Consider the following 26077-nt stretch of genomic DNA (forward strand, 5'->3'; position numbering starts at 1 on the left):
TGCATACTTAAAGATGCAAACGCATCAATAAATAGGATACAAGTCACTTTCAGGTTCCCAGACCATATCAGCTTCATTGCCTCTTCTTGAACATCTTGAGTCCTCCTCATCTATTTATTTATATTTTGATGTATGAAAAATGTGAAATTTTCAAAAGAAAATCAGAATATTTTTAAAGTCTTTTTTGCTCTTGCTTTATTTCAGCTAAATTGTGGATCTGCCTACTCAAATGGACACATTTAGAAAACATAAATGTAGCAGATGCTTACAAATATGCCCTACTTTTACAGTCATCTTTTCTTTATGCATTTTTATTAGCTAATAACAAGCAGAGCTTCCACGCAGCTTTTGAGGTAAAAGAGACTGGGTTTTTTTGAAAAGCAAACACAGACATCTAATAAGCAAGTACATTTTCAAACAGTTGGTGTGTATACCATGATAGTCTCCATTGAGAAATATTTGAAGAAAGATTTTTATATCCAGTTCTCATGGATCTGTGATTACAGAGTGATGAAATCTAATTTATTACATTATTCACTAGAGAGAAGTTCTGGTACTTTTGGCAGGTTTCTCAGCATGCAAACAAACAAATGACTGCCTACATTGCCCAGTGTGGAATTTGCTGTTCTTTGTTTTTTGATATAAATGTCTACACTTTATAGCTGCTCTGGGCCAGTGATTCAAACAAAGTAAGAAAGAAAGCGGAAGTCAGTGGAACAAGGGAAGGAAGAGTCATAAAAAGAAGAGCAAAATATTTCTGATTAATGAAGGCTTCTGGTAGGACAGAGCTTACAGTAGTAATTATACAGTATCAACTATAGTTCCAAAACAATAGCAATGTACTATCACTCAGTGGAAATACACTACAAAGATTTACTTTTAATGCTACAGAGACTTAGCCAGAACACATGGAAGATAGGAAGATCTCAATATATGTTACTGAGATTAGCATCTTGTCTTTAATTCAGTAGATGGGAAAGACATAGCAAATCTAAGTTGTTTTAACAAAGTATAGGTAAGTTATTGACTAAGTCCAGAAACTTTAGGCAAGCTCTCAGCAAAACACAGTAAGTTAGTTTATCTGTAAAGTATATCATAGAATCATAGAATGGTTTGGGTTGCAAGGGACACCAAAGATCATCTAGTTCCAACCCCTGTGCTGCAGGCAGCGACACCCTCCACTAGACCACGTTGCCCAAAGCCTCATCCAACCTGGTCTTGAACACTTCCAGGGATGGGACATCCACAACCTCTCTGGGCAACCTGTTCCAGTACCTCACCACTCTCACAGTAAAGAATTTCTTTCTAACATCTAATCTAAATCAACCCTCCTTCAGCTTAAACCCACTACCCCTTGTCCTGTCACTACACTGCCTGATAAACAGTCCCTCACCATCTTTCCTGTAGGGCCCTTCAGGTACTGGAAGGCCACAATTAGATCTCCCTGGAGCCGCCTTTTCTCCAGGCTGAACAATCCCAACTCTCTCAGCCTGTCCTCAGAGGAGAGGTGCTCCATCCCTCTGATCAGCTTCGTGGCCCTCCTCTGGACTCGCCTCCAACAGCTCAATGTCTCTCCTATACTGGGGACCCCAGAGCTGGACGCAGTACTCCAGGCAGGGTCTCACCAGAGCGGAGTAGAGGGGCAGGATCACCTCCCTCGACCTGCTGGCCACACCTCTTTTGATGCAGCCCAGGACATGGTTGGCTTTCTGGGCTGCAAGCGCACACTGCCGGCTCATGTTGAGCTTCTCATCAATCAATACCCCCAAGTCCTTCTCCTTGGGGCTGCTTTCAATCCATTCCTCGCCCAGCCTATAGTCGTGCTTGGGATTGCACCAACCCACGTGCAGGACCTTGCACTTGGCCTTGTTGAACTTCATGCGGTTCGTACAGGCCCACCTCTCCAGCCTGCCAAGGTCCCTCTGGATGGCATCCCTTCCCTCCAGCGTGTCGACCACACCACACAGCTTGGTGTTGTCGGAAAACTTGCTGAGGGTGCACTCGATCCCACTGTCCATGTCGCCGACAAAGATGTTGAACAGCACCGGTCCCAGTACCGACCCCTGAGGAACGCCACTCATCACTGTTCTCCACTTGGACATTGAGCCATTGACCACAACTCTTTGAGTGCAACCATCCAGCCAATTCCTTATCCACCGAGTGGTCCATCCATCGAATCCATGTCTCTCCAATTTAGAGACAAGGATGTTGTGCGGGACAGTGTCAAATGCCTTGCACAAGTCCAGGTAGATGACGTCAGTTGCCCTTCCCTTATCCACGGACGCTGTAACCCCATCATAGAAGGTCACCAAGTTTGTCAGGCACGATTTGCCCTTAGTGAAGCTGTGTTGGCTGTCACCAATCACCTCCTTATTTTCCATGTGCCTGAGCATAGTCTCCAGGAGGGTCTGCTCCATAATCTTGCCAGGCACGGAGGTGAGACTGACTGGCCTGTAGTTCCCTGGGTCTTCCTTTTATCACTTTTTAAAAATGGGGGTTATGTTCCCCCTCTTCCAGTCAGCGGGAACTTTGCCGGACTGCCAGGACTTCTCAAATATGATGGCGAGTGGCCTGGCCACTTTATCCGCCAGTTCCCTCAAGACCCGGGGATGCAGCTCATCAGGTCCCATGGACTTGTGCACATTCAGGTTCCTTAGATATTCTCGAACCTGATCTTCTCCTACAGTGGGCGGTTCTGCATTCTCCCAGTCCCTGCCTTCTGTGACCTGGGCAGTGTGGCTCAAGCACTTGCCAGTGAAGACTGAGGCAAAGAAGTCATTGAGTACCCCAGCCTTCTCTTTCTCCTAGGTAACCATTCTGGAGGGGACCCACATTTTCCCTCGTCCTCCTTTTCTCACTAACATACCTAGAGAAGCTTTTCTTGTTGTCCTTAAAATCCCTGGCCAGACTAATTTCTACAAGGGCTTTGGCTTTCCTAACCTGATCCCTGGCTAGATCCCTGAAGAGGCCAAAGTCTACTCTCCTGAAGCCCAGGGTAATGAGCTTGCTGAGTGCTCTCCTTGCTGCCCTGAGGATCCTGAATTCCACCATTTCGTGGTCACTGCAGCCAAGGCTGACCTTGAACTTCATATCCCCTACCAGCCCCTCCTTGTTGGTGAGATTAAGGTCCAGCATGGCACCTCTCCTCATGGGCTCCTCTGTCACTTGGAGGAGAAAGTTGTCATCGACACATTCCAGGAACATCCTGGATTGCTTACGCTCAGCTGCGTTGTCCCTCCAGCAGATGTCAGGGTGGCTGAAGTCCCCCATAAGGACCAGGGCTTGTGAGCGTGAGGCTGCTCCTATCTGCCTATAGAAGGCCTCATCTGCTCAGTCTCCCTGGTCAGGTGGCCTGTAGCAGACCCCCACTATGATGTCCCCTGCCCCAGCCCTCCCTTTAATCCTGACCCATAGGCTCTTGGTCAGCTCCTCATCCATCCCCAGGTGGAGCTCCATGCACTCCAGCTGGTCATTGATGTAGAGGGCGACGCCCCCTCCTCGCTTGCCCTGCCTGTCCTTCCTAAAGAGCCTGTACCCTTCCATCCCAACACTCCAGTCATAGGAGCTATCCCACCACGTCTCTGTAATGCCAATAAGGCCATAGCCTTGCAGGCACACACACATCTCCAGCTCCTCTTGTTTGTTCCCCATGCTCCGCGCGTTCGCGTAGAGGCATTTCAGCTGTGCCCCCAATGAGGCTGACTTATTGGCTGGGGTGGCTGGGATTCTTTTGATGTATCTTCCCAGGGTTACCCTGTTGGTTCCTGTTGCATCCGGAGCCCCCGGCTCGTCTCCTCTAGGCTTCGAGCATGCTGTAGTGTGTCCAGCACATCTCTGAGCAGTAGGCTGAGGGCCCTCACCAGCACCCTGTCTCTCCAACCTGGGCACACCATCCCACAACCTGTCGCTGGCAAGCCTGATGTTATCCCCCTCCCCCTTCGAGCCTAGTTTAAAGCTCTGTCAATGAGCCCTGCTAGTTCCTGGGCAAAGATCCTCTTCCCCCTTTGAGAGAGATGAATCCCATGGGGGTTCATCAGGCCCGGTGCTGTGTAGGCCGCCCAATGTCAAAGAACCCAAAGTTGTGGCATTGACACCAGCCATGGAGCCATGCACTTATGGACTGTGTCTGCCTTAACCTTTGTTTGGTTACCATAATATTAGCATAATGATTTTGGCTTTTTATTTTTAAAAAGACCATAATAACAATGGCAGGTTATCTCCAATAAAAAATGATACAAACACTGGAGAGAAGATGCTGCTAGCAGGCACTGTCCAGGAAGTCTGCAATATTTATCATATTGCACAGGTGATCATATTTTATAGAAGAACATAAGAATGTCCATAAGAGAGATCCAGAGCAAGTGTGAGGCAGAAGATTTCAAATATGGAAGGATTGCAAGGATGGAAATGGTACTGTGGTAATGAATCAGATCACAGAGGAAGCTGGATATAAGAACATGGGAGAAAAATCTGCAGGAAACGAAATTTACTTAGCTCTGTTGCTTGTGGAACAGTATGTTATGTATTACATTACGTTCTTTTATCTTCCTCAGGTATTTTTCATGGAGTGCCCTTTCACACTTTCACATGAACAAATCTGAGGGTATACTTAGTCCACCAGCACTTGAAAGGTCAGACCTGCTTGGCAATATGCATGTACCCTGCTGTCTAGCATCTGAAGGAAGCTTATTAACTTCCTGAGGGCGAGCTGAGGGTACCTTTTACTAGCAACACCAGAGAAGGTGTTAAAGAATGTGGGTTTCCTGAAGGAAACTCTTACCTCAACCTAGCTGGGATCTACTCAGATCACTTAGCTCAGTACAGCTTTTGAAAACAAGAATGTGAAGTATGCATCTTTTCTAAAGCGCACACAAATGATACAAAGTCTACTTATGAAAATATTTGATTCTAATAGCCTTTGCTGGCTAAGATGAAGATGCCATCTCTTCTATTAATTCTGACAAGTTCAGCTTAATCGTTTTCAGTATTCTGTCACTAACATTGTTCATTTTACATAGGTACATCAACTGGAAGTGGCATTAGCACATTAGTTAAAGGTTAGTTGTTCAAGCAGCTTGGTGTATTGAAAAGAAATATATGCTAATTTCATTAAAGAAGAAAGACACCTTTTCTTCTAAACAGTGTTATGAGTGCAACAGGACTAATCTAGCATTTCAATTAGCAGGATTTTGATGGCTGAAAGTGTAACTTGAAATTTGTACTGTAAATCCTAATTGCATCTTCTTCATTACAACCTTATTTCTCCCTCATTTCGTCATTGTGCTTCACTGACTCTTGTGACTTCTTTGCTGGTTGTAAAAGGTTGACGGGGAACAGTATATAATTTAATAAATAAAAATAACAAATTCTCCAGAACAACTACAGCAGAAATTTGCAATAAGTACATCACACATGATTTGAAGTCATTAAAAAACACAATTCAGCACAAAATGTGATAATGCTTTTAGATGTGTTAAATTAGCATTTAATTTAACAAGGCTGTTATTGTATAGAATTTAATAGCATTCAACTGTGAGAGAAGCACATCTGGGAGCCTGGTGAAGATAAATTTACTATAATTCAAACCCAGTTCATTTTTTGTCATGTCAACATCCTTTACTTTTTTTTTTTTTTTTTTGACAGTCAAGTCTGGCTGCCCTTAGTATTTCCAATATCAGTTCAGTAAAAACACATTTGTGCATTGGGTAATTTGAAGCTTGCGCAGTGGCTAGTTATATGTACACGCCACTTATGCTTCACTTAAAAGACCACAGAGTGTTGGTGTTCAGAACCAGGCGTACGCCAGAGAAAATAATGCAGCAGCCTCTTAGGAGTCTCATCACAAAACTTGTTCCATCTGGCTGGTCAGTAGAAAAAATTTTGTAAATTTCAAACACTTTTTGTTTTAAAAAAACATTGAAAATGCTGGAGTTTTTCAAGACCAAGATATTTTTGGAAGGTCTTGCATTTGATGGTAAACATTTCCCAAATATTTGAGGATTAATTTCTCTCAAATACTTGAAATTTAATTTAAAATGCTGTGATTTTGCTTTAAAGTTTACTTCCTGATTTACTTTTTTTTAAAATACCTGTCTTCTTTTATATTCATGACATATTTAGGAACTACTGCACAATATACTTAAGAGGCAAACTTGTTATGACAAGAAGGAAATATCTATACAAAAAGTTTGATAATAGAGTTAATACAAAGAAGCAACTACTCTTAAATCTTCTTTAGAAAGATAACAGCTTTTTTTGTGCTGTTATGCCACATTATAATATTAATGGAGCATATTTTGAGTTAATTTAAAAACTGGAGAATAGAATGAGAGAGAAAACATAGAAGAATTTTCAAATAGTAGAATATCCCATTAAATTCCTATTCCTTTGAAATGCAAAATTCAATTTCAACTTACTGTGTCATTTATTGCTTTATTTCTCTGTTCATCAAGCTAGCAAGGGATTCAAGGTTGAGACTCTTTCTGTGCAGTGGTCATATGTTCTCTAAAGCTTGTTCTTATGCTGCCTACACTACCAGCATCAGTCAGGAAACCTGGGAGCAGATGGGATCATTTATTGCCCTTTGTTAGACTGAGACCGAAGAATCACAAAGAGAAAAACCTACTGCCAATCCTTGAGCTCATATAAATGCAACTGCATTAAATGATGATAAAAAAATCCCTTCTAATTAAGGCTCATTAAGTACCTTTTTAGCAATCAGATGGTATTGAATTAACTGAGAATAGCTGACCTATAAAATCTAATTCAGACCTAGCTAAAATCTATTTTGCCGCAGGCTCTCTTTCTTTTTTGTCATATGTCACAAATGATCTATTGATAAAAACAGAACTTGCCTTAAATAGCACAGACATTGGGATTTGCAGAGTGTGACGCTTAAATATTTCCCCCATTTGAGACACATAAATTATTATCCAAACTTCTGTGGTGAAATTTTACTCCATTCACGTTACATAAACAAACACAACCACGGAGGTACTCTTACAATGCTGCATCTCACAGGTGGCTGAAACCCACTGGGCCATACTCTTTCCCAGCCTTGGACTGATGTAGCACAACTGATCTCATCCACCCCCTCCCAGATTCTGTCATTCCCCTCCCCTCCAGCAACTATGCTGGAGAGAAAGGGGAAACTCAAAGCTGTCAAATTCTGTCCAGCCATCAGTTTCTCTATGCCAGAGGGAATTTGCAGCCAGATTATGACCACTCTGTGTCATCTAAGTGATGCAAGTGATCGTATTAGAAAATCTGACCGAATATAATGAGACAATTAAGGACTTAGTTAAATCTGATTAAGGGCATGGGAAAATTCTCATGCATAGGGAGACTGCAAAAAAGACCAGTTTACCTGAAGACAGATCTGAATGGGGAGAAACTTGAATAAAGAATGAAAATGTTAACATATCTGGAGCAGCACGTTTAGGAACTTTTTCCATCACTCACACAGAAGCACAAGGATCGTGGGGTGGAACTCAAGAGTGGCACATATAAAACAAAATCATAGGAAGATATAGCTACACAGGAACTAATGAGTACGCATAATCCTACAGCAGCCTTGCCAGATTTGCCTTTGTTCAGTATAATTTTTTTAAGGAGAAAATAGTACCGTTTTTCATTTGAAGAGGCTGCATATAGCTTTTTTCTTCAGTTTTGCACCTTTCCCTGAACCCTAAAATTATATCAGTTCAATATATTTATTGTGCACCTCCTCCACCTTTCTATTTTGCAATCTAGGAAATCAGCATTCTGTTTCTAAGCACTGTATGGGAGCTGCTTCTTTGGGATCTTCATGCCTGAAAAGAAATTTTGACAAATATTTTCTCACTCTAGCTAGATATTATAATATCTAGGGTCATATAAATGAGTCCCTTTGTCTTTGAAATATCTGTCCTCCTTACATGCTTCTGAGATCGAGTTATTAGCCTGTGAAGAGGAACATTCCTATTATTCGCAATTTACAAGTGGGGAGCTGAAGTATGAGGGTAGACAAAGGTCCAGATACAAAAACATTTAAATCACACAGGAGAGACTCATTGGATATGACACTTCACTCAGTGACAGAAATGCTTATTACTGGATACTAGTCCAAGCACTGGCTTTTCCTTCTCTTCAGCTGCTTATTACTAGCAGCTAGAGGCAGATTGGTCCAGAACTACTATACAAGCATCTTCTGTGGATGATACTACTTCTTTAAGAGCTTGCCACAGTAAGACAAGTGGATTTCTGGTGATAGGTGAATTTCCATCTTCCCCATGGAAGGAATATACAGAGAGAAATAAAATAATCCCAAATAACTTCAAATTAAAGAAACCCAAAACAACGAAATCAGCAGAAATAAACTATTTACAATCTAGAGTGGTAAGTGGGTAGCTACAGAAATAACAGAAAGCAATAAAATAAGCTACTTGCTTTTCAGAGCACTACCCTTAGCAATTAAAATATCTCTATGAAAGAACACAACCTCAGGAAATGCCTAGCAATTGTTCTCAGCCTTTCAGTACAGCCATTCTTAATGTTTATACTTTAATTGGTTTCCATAAACCTCTTTACCAGCTCATAACTCCATAGTTCTACTACATTCCACCAATTAAATGTAATGGCACTAATACAAACTTATGTCAGTTTTTTTCATTTGTTACAGTAAATTTTTCTGTTTCTGCAAATCCAGTCTAATGATTGAGAATTTGCTACCTTCTACTGCACTTTGGCTTTGAATTTATCCAACTTCCTCATAAAGTCTCCTTTGTAAACGCTGCCAGCTGGAATTGCCATCTCATGGCCATTTTACCATTAGTTCCATGCTATTATTTGAGAAGAATTTAATGGCAGTTTTGTCATTGACTTCAGTGGTATTGGAATAAAGCTACTCACAAGATAAGTGAAAAGAGAATTAGTTCACATTTGGTGTCATGAAAAGCCTCATCTTGACGAGACAAATTGGCATAGCTTTATACATAAATGCCTTCTTTACTTGGATAATAACCTTTCAGAGGATATTAGAATTTTATTGCACTTTTAAAAACAACTTTTACAGAGATTCATTCCAGCTGAGACTTACTGTTTGATACTGCTTAGTACTATCATAAAATAGTACCAACATTGTTCACTTTATTTATTCTCTTGGAATTCTGTAAGGCCTATTTTTTTTTCTTTAAAATTAGCTTCTGTCATGCAAATAAGGAGAGGAAGACTGCAAAAATGTCTGTGTCTAATACTCCTGGTCTCAGCTGGATCTTCACTGCTAATGCATTTGTACATCACATTTATTGCAGTATTATTCAAGGCAGTGGGTGCTGAATGCTGTTCAGTTACATAAGACAGGGAAGTTTTGGCCCGAAACTACTTACAGCCTCATGCCTCTTATCTAAACCAATTCAAAAAAAAAAAAAATAACCAAAACACAGTGGTTTACCTCCAAAAAAAAACCTGCAGGGCAGGAATGCACACAAGCTCCTGTTAGACACCTAAGAAAGTGTTCCATTCAAGAGAATCCATGGCTTCCTTTAATGCCCTTATATTGTTTCAGAAATCTGCTCCATTTGCTTATTATGTAGCCTGGAAGCACTAACCATAGACCTCATTCTGCTAAGTGCAGCTCAAATGACCGAGTCTCTGGTTTCAATAACTTCTACTGAAGAAAAAAGAGAAAATGGACAGCTATAAAGAAATTGTATTCTAAGGAGATGATGTGACTGTATTGGTCAGAATGGAAGAAAGTGGTTTCATCATATCAACAGCTTAACTGATGTCAGATGATACAGGGATGGCACTACAGTCAAGTTTTTAAATTAATTCTGTTATCTGTAACATGGGGCTTTTGGACAGTGACTTCCTAAAGCGTCATCTTGGTTTTCTTTATTTTAGACACAGAAGTTCAGAATTTGTACCTTCAGAAAAGGCATTCTTAAGAGGATGTTGAATATGCAGCCAAATGTCCAAGTGTAAATGGTTTCTTACCGTGCAATTTTCTGAATATTCCAGCAGTCGCATATCACTGTCTGCAAGCAGATCTCTGCAAACAGAAGTATGCTGTTCTCACTATTTTCAAGCTCAATCTACCCCAAACCCATCCTTATTTTAAATAGGAAATGTATATCTGGTTGCCTGGTTTTGTTTTCTGAAGAGTTAGAATTTATTTAGACTTTGTCACTACTATTTCAACCTCTTGTATACAATGAATATTTACATAAAAAAAATAAAGCTATTAAAGATGTTCTTGATTCATTAAAATTGGGCTTATAGCAATTTGAGTGATTAACAGGCCCTGAGGGAAAAATTGTCTTTCAATGGTTTGTTGAAACCCAAAAATTCTTATAGCAATATGAAGCTCAGATTCTTTTCACCAGCGTTGTGGTTTAGGCCCAGCCGGCAGCTGGGTGCCACGCGGCCGCTCACTCACCCCTCCCCCAGCGGGATGGGGAGGAGAAGTATAACAAAAGGCTTGGGTCGAGATAAGGACAGGGAGAGATCACTCACTAATTACTGTCACGAGCAAAACAGACTGAACTGAGAGGGAATTCATCTAATTTATTGCTAAGCAAAGCAGAGTAGAGGAATGAGAAATAAAATCAAATCTTAAAACACCTCCCCCCACCCCTCCCATCTTCCCGGGCTTAACTTCACTCCAGGCTTCAACCTCCGCCCCACCCCCAGCAGCACAGGGGGACAGGGAATGAGGGTTGCAGTCAGTTCATCACACGGTGTCTCTGCCGCTTCCTCATCCTCAGGGGGAGGACTCCTCTCATCGTTCCCCTGATCCAACATGGAGTCTCTCCCACGGGCTACAGTCCTTCACAAACTGCTCCAGTGTGGGGTCTCTCCCACGGGGTGCAGACCTTCAGGAGCAAACTGCTCCAGCGTGGGTCCCCCACGGGGTCACAAGTCCTGCCAGCAAACCTGCCCTGGCGTGGGCTCCCCTCTGCACGGGTCCACCGGTCCGGCCAGGAACTTGCTCCAGCGTGGGCTTCCCACGGGCCGCAGCCTCCTTCAGGTGCCTCCACCTGCTCTGGCATGGGGTCCTCCACGGGCTGCAGGTGGAATCTCTACACCCCCTCATCCTTCCTCCATGGGCTGCAGGGGGACAGCCTGCTTCACCATGGTCTTCACCACGGGCTGCAGGGGGATCTCTGCTCCGGCGCCTGGAGCTCCTCCTCCCCCTCCTTCTGCACTGACTTTGGTGTCTGCAGAGGTTCGTACATCTCACTTCTCTCTCTGGCTGCAAAAGCTCTCTCTAACTGTTTTTTTTTCCTTCTTAAATATGTTATCACAAAGGAGCTGATTGGCTTGGCCTTGGCCAGAGGTGGGTCCGTCTTGGAGCCGGCTGGCATTGGCTCTGTCAGACACAGGGGAAGCTTCTAGCAGCTTCTCACAGAAGCCACCCCTGTAGCCCCCCCCGCTACCAAAACCTTGCCACGCAAACCCAACACAACCAGTGATATATTCTACAATATTCACCAGATTTTCAAAGATCTAACTATAGAAAGGAATTCATTAGTTTCAAGCACATAAGAAAAGAGAATTGCTCCTAATTATATTTTGCATCCTTTGCTATCTTTAAAGACAGAAAAAGAAAAGATGTCCTGTTTTTTTCCTAATGAGGTACATTGGATACCAAGGTAAAGAGTGTGTAATATCACTAGATTAGGCAGAGACTTCGCAGCCGTAGACAGACAGAAGAAAGTTGTCAGTGTTTGAGATATTTACCTACATTTCCACAGTTACTATTACAGATTTAACCAGATTTCATGGAATTGACCTTTGTATAAGTCATTGGAACCATTTATAAAAGAATACTTTCCTAACTGCATTTTCTTTTTATTTATATCCACACACTCAGCGTGGAAACTGGAAATTGCTCATTTGATTCTACCGCAACTTCTGAATGTCAGGTTGCAGGGCACGGATCTGGTCCGCTCAGTCAACTGGAAAGTTACACAGCTCAAAACATGTGCCACAGCCTAATTGGGAAATTCAGATTGTCCTTGTAGCTAAAAACCCACACTGGATATTCTGTGATCACTCTGTGATTTGCCTTCTTTGCCACCCCTGATATTTGTGTTACACTGGAAGCCTACGGCTGCAGAGCTTGACATTCCTTCTCTAACAACAGCAGATTCTGAGTGTGTTCTCGCACCATCAATCCTCCAGCTCACAGTACTGCAGCAGATGGTACACAGAAACCCAGGGTGTATTTGTGTGGTGAAAAAGTAAATAAGATTATATGACACTAAAATGCTGACATCAGTAGAAATGCTAATGAAGAGTTTTTAGTTTTAATGGTGCAAAAAATTCATTACATATCTGTAGAGAAAAAAAAAACTCTACAACTTTTAGTATAGTGCCTCTCTCTAAAGACAAAAAAGGAGGTAGAATGACTCTAGATGCATAGGAAGAATGCATAAAACCAAATATATATGTGGACAGCACATTTTTTCCCTGATCCTCAGTCCCATATTCTCCAGAGGTACCATGATGATACACGGAAGGAGGGGACAATACTGCTATCTGCCATGATCAGCAGCCCCTTAAAACTTTGCCTCCAACAGCATGTGTTCTCATCATTTTCTCCTAAGAAAGTTTTTCTCCTCATCGCCAATTTATCCAAAATGGGACAGTTAAATCTATCTTAAATCTCTTCTGCTGGATTCTGGTTACTTTGATGTTCACTGTATTGTCTTGAGTTCTTTCTCAGGACAAGCATTTTCCTAGGTTTGCAAGTTAGAGCAAAATTTTCATTTGGTATGAGACCAACATGTAACAAGAAGCAGTCCTTTTTACAGATCTGGTTGTGTACCTATAATGCAATAATTTATGAGCACTGCATCTATCCAGTTCTAACACTTCCAGGGTAGTTCTGGGTCCATATAAACAGCATCTCTACTGCTGAAGGACAAGCACCCTGGCACCAGCTACTGTTGGTGACACGTATTATCTATATCAGTTTAGTATAATACTTGCTGTGAAGGTGCCACTTGGCCCACAGAAGCAACAAAACATGTGCCATTTGGTAATCTAAATAAGTCAAAATAAGACAAAAAAAGAAAAGACACGGGCAGTGACTTCCCTCAGCTCACCCAACACATCACAGTCAAAGTCAGGACAGGCCCAACATCTCCTAAATACCTTCTGAACTCTCTTGGTGTTTGCAGGATGAGTAGCTCTCATAATTCCTGATAGAGAGAGCAGCTGTGTAATGCCTCTCTAAAGTCCTGCAGGTGATCTGTGGAAAGAAGAACGAGCAATACACAGGCTGCTCAATCCTTCCACAGCAGACTAGAAATACCAATTAAGGTGTGCTCAAAATTACCCTGGAAAATGGCAAAAAATGGAGTATGGCTTTCACTCTTCCTCCCATCAGTAAAAAATAAAAATAAAAGCTAGAGTTCATGACAAACTAGGAGATACTGCTGAATTTAAATGCATTTCCACATTCATCCTCTCTCAATAGCAACTTGGAGAGACCTTGGGACATTTCTCACTGAGCCACTAAGCAGAAAGCAAATACACCAGCAACATGCAAAAATAGGAAATAAAATTGTAAAGTTCCAGCTCTGACAGAAGAAAATATAATCTAAAAACACTTCAGGTGCTTTCCAAGGAATAACAATTCAGTTACTTGACATCCTAATAATCAGCTCTTTCCTCATCTACTTGTGTAGGTTTAGCAGCAAAGTCAAGCTGTATGTCCTTCACTCTGTTATCCTCTAAAAAGAGTCTTTAATCACTGTTTATTCCATGTTGGGTACACTACACGCATAGGCACAAGGATATTAGTAAAATCAAATCTCTTTGTCTTTTAATATATAGAGCAGTACAAATAAAAATAGAGAAACAAGAGGAAAACACAAGGAATGTGAACAACTTAGAACAGAATCTCTGACCAAGGAGAAAAATCCTCAAGGACTTATAAAAACCCAACCTCTTCAATGAGCCAATCTGTGGAGTCAACTGCATAAAGTGAATTATTCTATGCCTCAGTCCCAAACCCAGCAACAGGTTGTGCAGCAACAATAAAAGATTTCCCCACCTGCTTCTTCATTTACTGTCCCCTGATATCTTCCCTGACAATTTAAAAGAAAGTAAGGAAAATGGAAGGGAAGGACGCAAAGAGAACCAGCTTTTTGCTCAGCAGTAATAGCAGAGGCAGAAGCAGATGGTACCTCAGGGATCAACCTGTCAACCCTACCTTTGCCTCTCCTTCTGCGGGGTATGTGCGAGCAACACCTACAGCTGCCATAAAGTTTATTTCAAAGTAGTTTCAATTTTCCTAGGGGGTTTGAGTATATTTTGTATTTTCTTCTGTGACTCTCAGCCATGCTCAGTCTCTCCGCTGATTTGTGTCACAGTGTGGAGAGCAAGTTCTATGTGACCACACAAGCACTCATGTACCAGAATAATAGAATAATTATTCCAAACACTGATTTCAGTTGCTTTCTTATGACATAACTTCTGTGTTGCGAGCAGTGAAATTTCACACTTTCCACAGTCCTTTATTTGAATCATTCTGAAAAAGGAGCATCATTTCACTCCCAAATCTGTGGAATTCAAATAATTAGATGGATCAAAACAGCTGGCAGGCAGACAACAACTATAAGAATCAACACATTTCTTTCACCGCTGTGTCAAAAGCCGCACAGCTTTAAAGCTTGACCAAGTGCTAACGTCACACTAAAAAGAAAAGCCCTGATTCTTACTGGCTTGATTAACACATATAAAAAAATCTGTTCAAATCAGGATAACAACCCTAAATAAAAACAGGTGGTCTAAGAGCAAATTAGTTCATACTCAGCCACATCGCTGAGCGGTGCAATTTGCAAAAGTGCTGAGCACAACAGGTCCTTTTGACTTAACTATATCTATATAGCTCAGACCTGCTTCAGCAGAAAGTGAAATAATGTATTATAAGGAAATTATATAAGGAACTTCTCTCCATAAATTTATTTGGGTTTTTAACTTTCTTCTTGCACCATCAATCACTCAGATGAGATTTCTTACTTGTTTGGAACATCTCAAAGTCTAACAAGTTAAAACCTACATAAGTGGGGTGCTTTTCATGACACTTTTTTCTTCAACTCAACTTCGTTGCCTAAACATTTTCTACTGCAGCACCAGACTTGCCATTTTCTCTACACTACCTCTGGCCAACAGGGAACGTCATTAGTTACAGCAGTCAGTTTCCCCCTTCCCTACAGAAATCAAATGTGTCATCTCTACAGTGCTCTCGGTCTCTGTAACCCAACAGAGTAACAGTCTTCATACCCCTTTCAAACCAAGCAGGTTCTGCTCATAACACTGAATGTATGTTAGAGATGTAAATTATTGTTAATTACATTTTTTTTCAGTTTTTTGAGCTGAAGAAAATTAATGTGGATGTTAAGCAAAGAGGCTATGAGCTTTCACAGAGAGGAAGCTTGATGTTAAATTGTACGATTCCAGCGTTTGAAGACATCAGGCATTTCAAGCTGCCCGTAACAGGAGATACTGAGGATTTAGCACTGATAAAAATCAGGTTACTTTTTAGGCTGAGATTTTTGAAACTCTTGCTGTAAATATCTTCTGGGATTTGGGGAATTTTTTTCTTTTAAACAAAAGAACTCAGCTTGTTAACACGTAGGAAACTCATCCTACAAATTATTTGACCTATACCAAATATATCATGCTTCTTTTTTTAAACACACACACGCGCCCATTAACCCATCTGAAAACAATAGACATCCATTTGGATGGAGCTACTTATTTTACAGTTTTTCATGTTCTGTATCTACCTTTTCCTTTTGTAAGCTCTATTTAAAAGATCTGCTGGGTTTTTTTGTCGTTGCATTTTTAAAGGGTTTACCTTGTCACTCATTAGAACCTTTGCAGTGCAACTCTGCCCAAGGGTTCTAACCTACATAGCATTCCTGCAGTCACTTGGGCACAGAAATCCTGTGCTCACCTCATGAAAGACAGATCAAACAGTCTGGGCCAAAGCTCTAGCTGGTGTAAAACCGCAGGGCACCATTATTCAAAAGAAATCTCTAACGTAGAACTCTCTTCCCAAAATGTGCATTACTGGCAGCTGGGGACACAAACAGCAATGTGTTTGGAACTCTACTACTCTCTAAACCAGGTGCTAAAAGCACAGCACGTGCGCTATGCTAAGTCACTATCCTGTTCCCCGAGGTGACTTACTGATTTTGAGGTTACACCTCAAATCATGAACTTGCACATAATCTAAGCTATATAACTGACCTACATGATGTTGAAGTTCCATTAATTTCTGTTCCATAATTAAATTCACCTCAGAAGCAAAGTTGCAGAATTTAGAGCAGCACACATAACAACCAGGCTTTGAAGTTTAATCTTGCCTAAATCAAGATATGTTTTTGTCAGTGAGGATTATAACGTTTATGCTACTTTTCGCTTGTCATAACAGATTTACTGCTTATTTTCTACAGCCTTTCCAGGGGACCAGCATATTCTTGCCATTCTAATGTCACAGTTTAGTTTTCAAGAGTAGCTGATTAATATTTTAAGTTTTGCTCATATGAAGATGGAACAAGTAGTCAAAGTACAGATTTTAGCAAACTTCTCATTGGTATCAGTTCTGCACTGAACTTTAGGGAGGAAGCACAGGTTAGTGAGTAGATCAGAAGCCAAGTAGAATCCAAGTTCTGAAATCCAGCCTGCTCAATGGCCCTAGGAAACACTCAGGCTCTTACTATACAAGCTTCATTAGCGTTTTTGAGTTTTAGATATAAATGGACACTGTAACATCTTATGTACCTCTGTATAGAGTTTTCAGATGTGAATATTAATTTTTTAGTACCATTGTTACCAGAGATTAGAATCATTCACCTCACCGGATCTCAAGGTGTTTAGTGGGTTGTTTTGGATAAAAAGACAGCATTAAGAAGGAGAGAGTATACTGTGAGTACTTCAGTGAAAAGTTTATTAAACACATGTGAAAATTAGTTGGATTAGGACTATTGAAAGAGAACTAAACCATCTCTCACAAGTGTTACTCAAAAATACTGAACTAATTATTTATGATGGAGCTGATGGCAAGCAGATCAAGGAAACATGGCAAAAGGCATCACAATGTCCAATAACCAGAAGCCTGGATGCAAAATGCCAGCAGCCAGGTTTTGAGCCATGACCCAATATCCTGAGGAGGTCAGAACTGAAAAAACTCAAGCTCTAAGTGAATGAGAGACATGTCTGTGTAAATGTCAAATACATTAAGGCACTTTATAGAGTTTTAGAGCTGTTAAGTTCTTCACATACACACAGCCAATGAGATTTTTCTCAAAATTCAAGCTCTAAATATTTAACCATCAGTGAACAGTTAAAACTTTTCTAAAAACATCCTAATTGTTCAGTTGGAGCATCACCTCATATTAAATTACCTATATTTAAAGCTCAAGACTTTAATAAAATGTCATATGGAACAGTCCCATTTTTCTGCTCTTCTCAGCTTTCCAAGTGATTGTCTAATTCTACTGGAAATGTAAGGTATCCTATTAATTGGGAGTAAAACAAGGCTGTGCTGAACTGAGGTATGGCTACATATTTCAGCAGGCTGATTGCATTGACTCACACATTGACACATTGTTCAAACACCTAACACTCAGCAAAGGATGAAAAAGCATATAAAAGGCAAACTCCTTTCGCAGAGGCAGCATCATGGAGCAGAGCAGATTCTGAGCAAGTATTTCATGTGCACAGATCTTCTGTGCACTTTACCATCACACTCAATTTTCCATTGTTGCACTTTGCCTTTCACACAGATGGATATTTTGAGGAATTTGCTAAGGACTTTGCAAGGCCAGAACAGAGCATGAGCATGAATCTAATTTGGTTTGTGTGGATGGTACCAAAAGTTTGAGCAAAAACTTTCTTTTTTTCTTTCCAGATTCTGTTTCTTCAAGTTCACTTAGAATAAATAATTTCTATTGTCTACGTATCTCATCTGGTATGCAGCTCTGAACTACTGTCTAACTTTAGACTTGCTATAGTAAGCCTCTTCTGGATTGGAAATTCTTTCAATACAAGCTCATAGAAATTTCTACCAGCTCCAGACTTTATTCCACACACGCTAATCAGTCTGGTGCCAGGAATACTTATGCCACTATTTGTATCAAATCAGAAAAAAATAGAAATGGGCACTTCCAGTACAAGAGATCTGATTTTTTTTGACCCCCTTAATCAAGTAAAGCTTGGTTTCAGCTCATCTTAAGCTTTAGGTTCACCTGAAATTCAAAACAGTCAGGGGTAGCAAATCCTCAAGCACTAAAATAAGAAATAAAAATAACTTTACCTTAGGAAAATGGAAATTGCCTCCTCCTATCACAGTTAAAATATTAATGGTTATTCTCCAGAGATCCACATCTTACACAGGAAATTACAGAAAACTCAAACCTGGCTAAAAAGCACTTACTATATGGAATTTATGACAATGAGTCCAATTAAGCTTTAATGTTCAAATTTCATTGATGGAGAAAAGCCAGGGGAGTGGCAAATTCCAGTTTTTGTTACTGCTTCTCTCTCACAGAAGATACTTTCTTTTTCTGCTTAGCAGATTGCCCGGTTACATATCTACTTACTCTTTGATGGTTGTATTATGACAGCAGAGAAATGTGGGGGGAAAAAAGGTTGGAAAGTGAAAATTATTGCAGAATGCAAATGCATTGCATACAGGCTCTAACGCAGTAAGGTCAGGAACTTTTTTTTGTTTCTTCCTTATATTGAGAATATTTATTTTCTGAACTCCCTTGCTTTATTGCATCCCCTCAGGTTAAGAAGTTGGAACACACGTTGTCATTGATGTCCCAGAATGGAAAAGATTTGTTTTGTTCTGTTAAAAAATTATGAGATCAGTACAGTTTTTACTGAGATGGAATCTGACAGAGACATTGCTTAACACAATCAAATCAATTGATTGTGCAATTCTAACACAGTCCAATACCTGAACAGCTCACGTACTGCACTAGTGTTATCAGTTCATACAAAAAAGGCTAAACCCCACATTCTAAGTAAGAAAATTTCAAACAAATATTAATTTCTTTTAAAGCTGTAAAAAACTTTGCTCACATGCAACTAGAACTACAGTCAGCCTTCCACTCCCCTCAAATGGATTATGATATGTTGTCTTGCTTTCTGTAAGGCAACAACATAAAGCCACCCACATGTATTCAGCAGTATTGTTTGCCGTGTGGCATAAGTCACAGATGAGTCATTCCAGAGGAAGTCAGTGGCTGTCCTGGTCAAAGAAATAAAGTAGCCAGCAGAAGTCATAGTAAGACCCATTGTAGACCCTGTTACAGCCAGCTTGTGCTTTCAATATTGGTGAAAATAAAAACTGGAGCAAAATAAAGGGAGATAATACCAGATGGATTTGACACTGCTTTTCATCGGGGCAGCCATGAGAGGCTGCTCTTCTCTCTCTCTAAATGCCATTTTAATGTTGCTACAGTTCACTGCCAGAAACTTTGATAAGAACATGCAATTTATTTAAATGCTTATTAATGGACAAGGAAATCCAGACCTATTTATGAGAATGAAGGTAAGAAATCAAGCATATAAATTTGGAGGCTATCCAAAAGGGTCACACTACTCTGACTTGGTCCATGTTTAACATATTTCATGTATCATTGTTTGATTTAGTGACATAAACTATAAATCTTGCAGTTCAGAAGGAATTTGCATTAATAATACTACAAAGACAGGTACACCTCAGCTAGTTAATGCTTCAACAGGCATGCATTTTTTAAAGTATTCTGACATTGGAGTGCCAGTTTCATATCTTTGCAAATGTCATCAGTCATGTTCTTTTTACTTTTAAATTACCTCAGTTTCTTTCAGTAGTACCGTTGCTTTAAGACAAGGAAACCAAACAATATTATTTTAAAATCCTAAAGAATCATTTGTATTATCGCAAAGTGTCCTGTCTTTAAAGTAACTTAAAATGTTATCAAGCTTGCATTCAAAACTCTTGAAACTGTCTCCAAAATGGAGTGATGTTTGCAAGAAATAATGAGATGTCACCATGAGAAGGAATGAAAAGTAGGATAAGACTGCTGTGATATAGCATGGATACATCAGTAGATGGGAAAAAAAAATTGGTCCCTGCAGCTGTGAACTCCAAGGACAGCCTCGTCGCAGCCTAGAGCCTCCTTGAATGCTTTAGTACACAACCTCTCTAAACATGGCCTTTTTACTGATATTTGGCAGAATAGCATGACTACCTTGATACTTCTGGCTGATCATTCATGGTAGACAATGCAAATTAAACTCAAATAAAAGTGGGGTTTTGTTTTTGTTATCTTTTAAAGAAAAGGTCAGAGATTTAGAACAGTCAATAATTTAGAGGAAAAACAGATAAAATCCTCAGAGACTCCATGTAGACACAAACAGCAAAACACTACAGCAGTAAGAATTCAGAAAGGCAGGAATTACTAAACACAGGCTGAATTCTGGGATATTTAGAGGTTTGACTCATTGTCTTTAAGACAACTCAGTGTCTTAAGGCACTATGGAAAACATAGCTGTCTCCAAAGGGTTAGCCATCTTGTTCCTGACCTCCTTCAGCATACTCCCTTCTCTTTCAGTGTCTTCTGAAAAGCTGGACACTTTTTCCCATAGTGCTTATAATCTTCATCACCTTGGTCTTCAGCATCTTCATCAAAGACTGACTTTGTGAAGTGGAAAAAAACATTCCACATTTGGAGCCCCAGTGTATCAAAGGCACAATCCAAGTCACAGGATTGCTGTGTAACCTGAAAAACATCTGCTGGAGGGAGAGTCTCAATATACTGTGTGCCCTAAGAAAAGGTTGGGATGCTACTGCCCTGGACTACAAGTTGACCAGAAAACCTGTTCTTTCTTAAATATTCACAGTTCTTCTCAAGACTTGTTCTGTGATAAATTGTGGATTACCCTGCCCTTTTCCAGATGGCATCTAATATCCCAGCTTGTGCTGGTCAATGGTTGGGATGGCTCCCATTGTGTAAAGCTGCTATCTCACACTTACTTGCTTGTACAAATGCAGCGTGTCCATCTTACCCACAGACAATCCACAGAGTAGCAAGGGGTGTGGTACCAGGAGTGTAATCCATGGCGTACCAGGAGTGTAATTCCTTGTGCAAATGAGTAAGACTGAGGACAAACCACTTCTTAATGCATCAGTGCCTCTATTCCAGTCTTATAAATAAGAATAATCTTACCTAACACTTCTTAACCTTATAGAGACTCTGTGAGAATAAACTAATTTCTGGGCAATACTTAAAACTGATTTAATCATGTACTTGTCCTCTCTTTTTGTTTTAGAATGGGTCTGACTTACTCATACTTTGGAAGTTTTATCCAATCATGTTTGTGAGATGCTGACTTTAGAGTGCTGAACCCATCAAAGTCTAAGTCCCAGACCATGACGTGTGCTCGGCTACCTATTTCCCAAAAATATTTAAGATATTTTAAATTAAGTATAGAAACTCAGGATGATTTTAGAGAACGCTAGCCCTGAATATCTCCTTACCCAGTGTTATGGTACCCTATTAACAGGGCAGATGATGAAGAAATCTTTCTTCTAAGTCAGGAAGATGAAAGGATTTAAAATTTTGAGTACCCCTCGATGGCTGTTGGGGTTATTTCTGAGCATACATACTGGGTCATATTTCCTAAGTAAGGTAGTATGCACAGAAACACTCAGTCTGTGAATCCTCACCAGGACATGTGTATAAGGTGTCAAAGTCTAAGATTCCTACAATTACACCTATAGTAGAAATGTATGTCCCTAGAAGGTTGTACAGGCACTTAGACCATTTATGTGTACAACTTAGATGGAAATAAAGGGCCTTGTGCCCATCATGGTATTTAATTGACCTAAACATGCTTTAGAGTTGGCAAGTTCTCTCCCAGACATGAACTTAAAATACACCTTGTATATTCCTGTCATCTCCATGTCATTCTGCTGCTGTAGAAGATATTCCCCAATTCCAAAGATAATTTCCATCCAAATTTTCTGATATTGGTTTCTCATTTGTCATCAGTGCTTGAGGTTACTGTGTCCTCTCCCTTTATATTTACAGCATGAAACTTCTTTGGTTCAATTTCCGTTGCATGAAATATAAATGCAGCAGCAAATAAGAAATAATCTAAGGTCAACAGAGAAGCAGGCAGTGTAACAGTATTTTTTAAGACTGTATGAAACAAATGAAATGGAGCAGCTCACGTAAACAGCATGTTTAGCTTATTTCAGTGGCCCTTCTTAATTAACCCTTTAGACAATAGACAAATGTATTTCATAAATCGCATACTCAGCAGACATAGGTCTTAGAACTGTCTAGAGACCCTTGATATTTGCAGATGTACTGGGAAACATATCGCCAAATTTCGCCATCTTTTTGGCTGTACAAATACTTCCAAAACCACAGGGAAAATATCACCTTGTGTTAAATATTGATATCTGCTCCTATACAGTGACTCATCCTCCGAAGTAGCATTAGGGTAGAAGTATATTAAAAACTATCATTGTAAAACTTCATTCCTTTATATATGCAACATAAACAATGCTGAATACACTGCAGTGTAACAGAAGACAGAAGGAAGAACTCTTATTTCTTCAGTGGAATGTGTTCTCAGCACGCAAAAACCCTATTAATAAGAAGGGCTCAGGTTTTTTTCCCTCACCTTTTGTTCTTTTTATTTGCTCTTGTTGTTCCTCCTACTTTTTAAGTCTCCTTAGGCGTCAGTAGAAAAAATATTACCTATAAAGAGCTGAAGTGGCCACAGCAATTGCACAGGAATGCCAGCTGCAAGACATAGGTGTGGATTCCAGGCTGTTCCTCACTTTTCAAACCACTTAACTCTAGCAAGTAAGCACACCAAATATGAGGCACTGCAATGTGTTAATCTAGCCACTGCCCTGATTTAATTGGCCCAGAAAATTGCTTGAGGTGTTTGGGACTGCAATTAAGGCTAGGATAGTCTGGAAAAACAGTCTTTGGTGGTGGAGGGATTTTTTTTAATTATTTTTTAAGAAACCAAACCCTCTCTCAGCTAAAACTCATGTGCCTAATTAGAGATTAATTAAAGTTACTGCTGCTGCTTAGTTGAATTACAGCTCAGTAGACATACATTAAGTGGCAGGTATAAAATTCAGCCTTTTCTATCTCTCCCTTTTGTCTCTGCTTCCAACAACCAGAACTTCCCCAATCAGCAGATTCATTCAATTCAAATTAGAATAATTGTCCATCTTTGCCCTCAGCTTCACAACTTGTAGATTCCCACTGTAATTTGGCTTAAGGAGATGAAATTAATTTTAAGAAAATAATGACCCTTGCCTGCCATTGATATCATGCTGTGGCTTGTGATCGTCCTGTTGGATATAACAGTTACAATACACTGGGAATATCCAGCCACATGTTCAGAGCTAAAAATAGGGAGGTGACTGCACCAAAACAACAGATAAATTAGTTAGTTTGGTCTCTAAATCTGAGACAAAATCTTATATGAAAACTGCAGATAACAATAATTCATGTAGCAGCTATGGGCGGGACGCAGAGGTTGATGTCAGAAGCCATGGTTAAGAAGCACACGGCTTGCCTGCAGGCATCTAATATTTGCTTTGCAAGACACCCATGCGTCAGGGAACAGTAGGTTAAACACATTCCTCAATAAAATTTAATAAAATACACACTGAGTGTTACACTTAACAGTTTATCTAAATTAGCAAGTTCTCAGCAACTCTGCCTTTAATTTTAGTTATTTCTGGTTTTAATACTTTTCTAGACAACAGCAGCAGGCACAATTTCAATACTTACATGGTTCATTTTCATTAAGTTAGAATGCCATCATATTCTTATTGTCTGGTTATGTGGGTTTAGTAGGACCAGCAGAATGTTCTTTTGTTGGTTTTGGCAGTTATTTTGGGGGAGAGGTTGTTTTGCTTTAATCAGACTGTTCTCCAATCCTGTTGTCACAGCAACAGTGGACATAACTAGTTGACACAGTTTTCCTTCAAACCTTCAGTGCCATTCAGATCGCAGATTGAATTTAATAAGCCAATTTAACAGCCTACCTGAATCCTAATTGCAAGTTTTCCTAATAATATGACATTATCATTTTCAGTACATTCTGAAAGATTTCAGTAAATTATTTTCCTATATACTGGAGTAGTGTTTTTTCTTTGCTTAAATATATGTTAGGTGCTTTTCTCTCGTTCAATTTCAGATAAGTATTCAACCTTGTAAATTTAGATCATTTATTGACATTTTAAAAGATTTTTCAGGCTGGAAACATTTAGAGCTATTCTGTGTTTTACAGTGACAGGGCTGGATTTCCGATATTATACAGTAAGGACATATACCTTTGGGGTTTTTTAAGGAAGAAAAGCCACTCAATCTACCAGATTTCACACTGACTTTATAGATTCAACTTCTAAGCAGCGAATATATTCTAAGTACAAACATATTCACCTCAAAACAAAAAAACAGTGCAGTGCACTCCCTTGAAAAGAACAGAGCAGTTTCAAGCTGGCCAGCCCACTCTATTATATCAATATACTCTGAATTACAACATCTCTCAAAAAGTTTCTGGCACTAGGTGGTAACAGCTCCACAGCATTCTCAAAGATAACCACGACACTGAGGTACAGCACTGCCATAATTGATACAGATGGATCATTCAATGCCACTATCGTAGCATTCTTCATAACAAGATTAGAAAGCAACAATCATTACAAGACCCCTTATTTTACGTTCTTGTAACATTTACAGAAACAATTTTTCGATAGTGAAAACCAGAATAAAGTAGGCTGAACTCTTTTCCTTGTAAAAGAAGTACATGTTAAATAAATTCACTATTTTAACTTGGATGCATCACTGGTGTCACAGGGATCAATGTTAATTCTTTCTGATCCCAATCTAAAAATCCTAGACTGTAGCCTTGGAAGTTAGCCATCTCACCTGCAAAAAATAAATATGGGTCTCAGTCAACTCTAAGAAATAACTTGAAAGAAAATAATTTAAAAGTTAAGTGAAAGGTAATAGACCAGTTTTTCATACGGTGTGTAGCAGGCTGGCGGCAGTGATGATAAGTTGGTTTACGTCAGCTGCAGATCTGATCACTTCACCACAATACTGCAGTGCACATGCAGTGTAACAGTTCAAACATTTCAGTCTTATCAAAGAAAGAGACTGTTGTGAGGTACATGCTAGGTAGTCTTTTCTGGAAAAGCACTCCTTTGTACCACCACAAATGCAGCACAGGAGACTGAGAGCCTGAATGCGCCAATCACAGGTACTGCAGTAACTCACAACCATGGGGAGTCCCTCATAGAGCTGGACTGCAGATGAATAAGAATTTTAAGAGAGGCTTTCAGTCACAATCTATCTGGAAAATTGAAATAACTGTTCTTATAAATTCACCCAATTCAGCAAGTTAATGCCTTTTTACTATCTGAAATATTTTTATTTTATATTTAATTTAATTTAATATAATTTATGCATACTTAAATAACATATGTATTCCATGTTCTGTCCGTTGGTGTAGTTGACATCAGAAAAGAAGAGGTAGCTAGAGATAAGTGAGACAACAGCAAAGAGAAAAAAATCACCTCCATATCTTCAGTTCTGTGGATTTAATTACATCTCTAACATTAACTCAATTTAAGTCATGATACTGATATTTGGTAGTAAGCTGATGGTAATCCTTAACCATCATTTTGAAGCCCTTTAACAGTATCAGCGACAAAGAAATCAAGTTTTTGCATTAACTATTATTTTACCATAAAGACACCCAGAAAGCATAGTCATGAGCTATACTGCTACAGAAACAGGCACGGTGCAGACAGAGAACAAACCACCCAGTTTCTTCCCCAAGACCCTGACATGTAAGCAAAAGGGAAGGCTGGGGAAGAGATGGTAGAGCACAAGGAGAGAGAGGGGGACAGTATCGGTCAGGACCGCAGAATACAATACAACTCAGTAGCAGCCTAATTTGTCTAGAGACAAAGGAGATTTTAGGGAGCTAGTGAAGTGTTTGGACAGACGTTTACAGTGACCTGTCTTGTGTGCACTCA

The 26077-nt window shown here is 39.9% G+C and overlaps 1 long non-coding RNA gene across 1 annotated transcript in view; it reads right to left on the bottom strand.

Annotated features, from left to right (window-relative positions):
- LOC129211777 (uncharacterized) overlaps nucleotides 1-23906 on the bottom strand; it is an 89658-nt gene extending 65752 nt beyond the window's left edge. Inside the window, exon 1 of the long non-coding RNA XR_008578971.1 lies at nucleotides 23820-23906. This is a non-coding gene — a long non-coding RNA (uncharacterized LOC129211777). The remainder of the gene's footprint in view (nucleotides 1-23819) is intronic.
- Between the last annotated feature and the right edge of the window lie 2171 nt (nucleotides 23907-26077).

Source organism: Grus americana, chromosome 12 (genome assembly GCF_028858705.1).
Source record: "Grus americana isolate bGruAme1 chromosome 12, bGruAme1.mat, whole genome shotgun sequence".
Taxonomy (NCBI): domain Eukaryota; kingdom Metazoa; phylum Chordata; class Aves; order Gruiformes; family Gruidae; genus Grus; species Grus americana.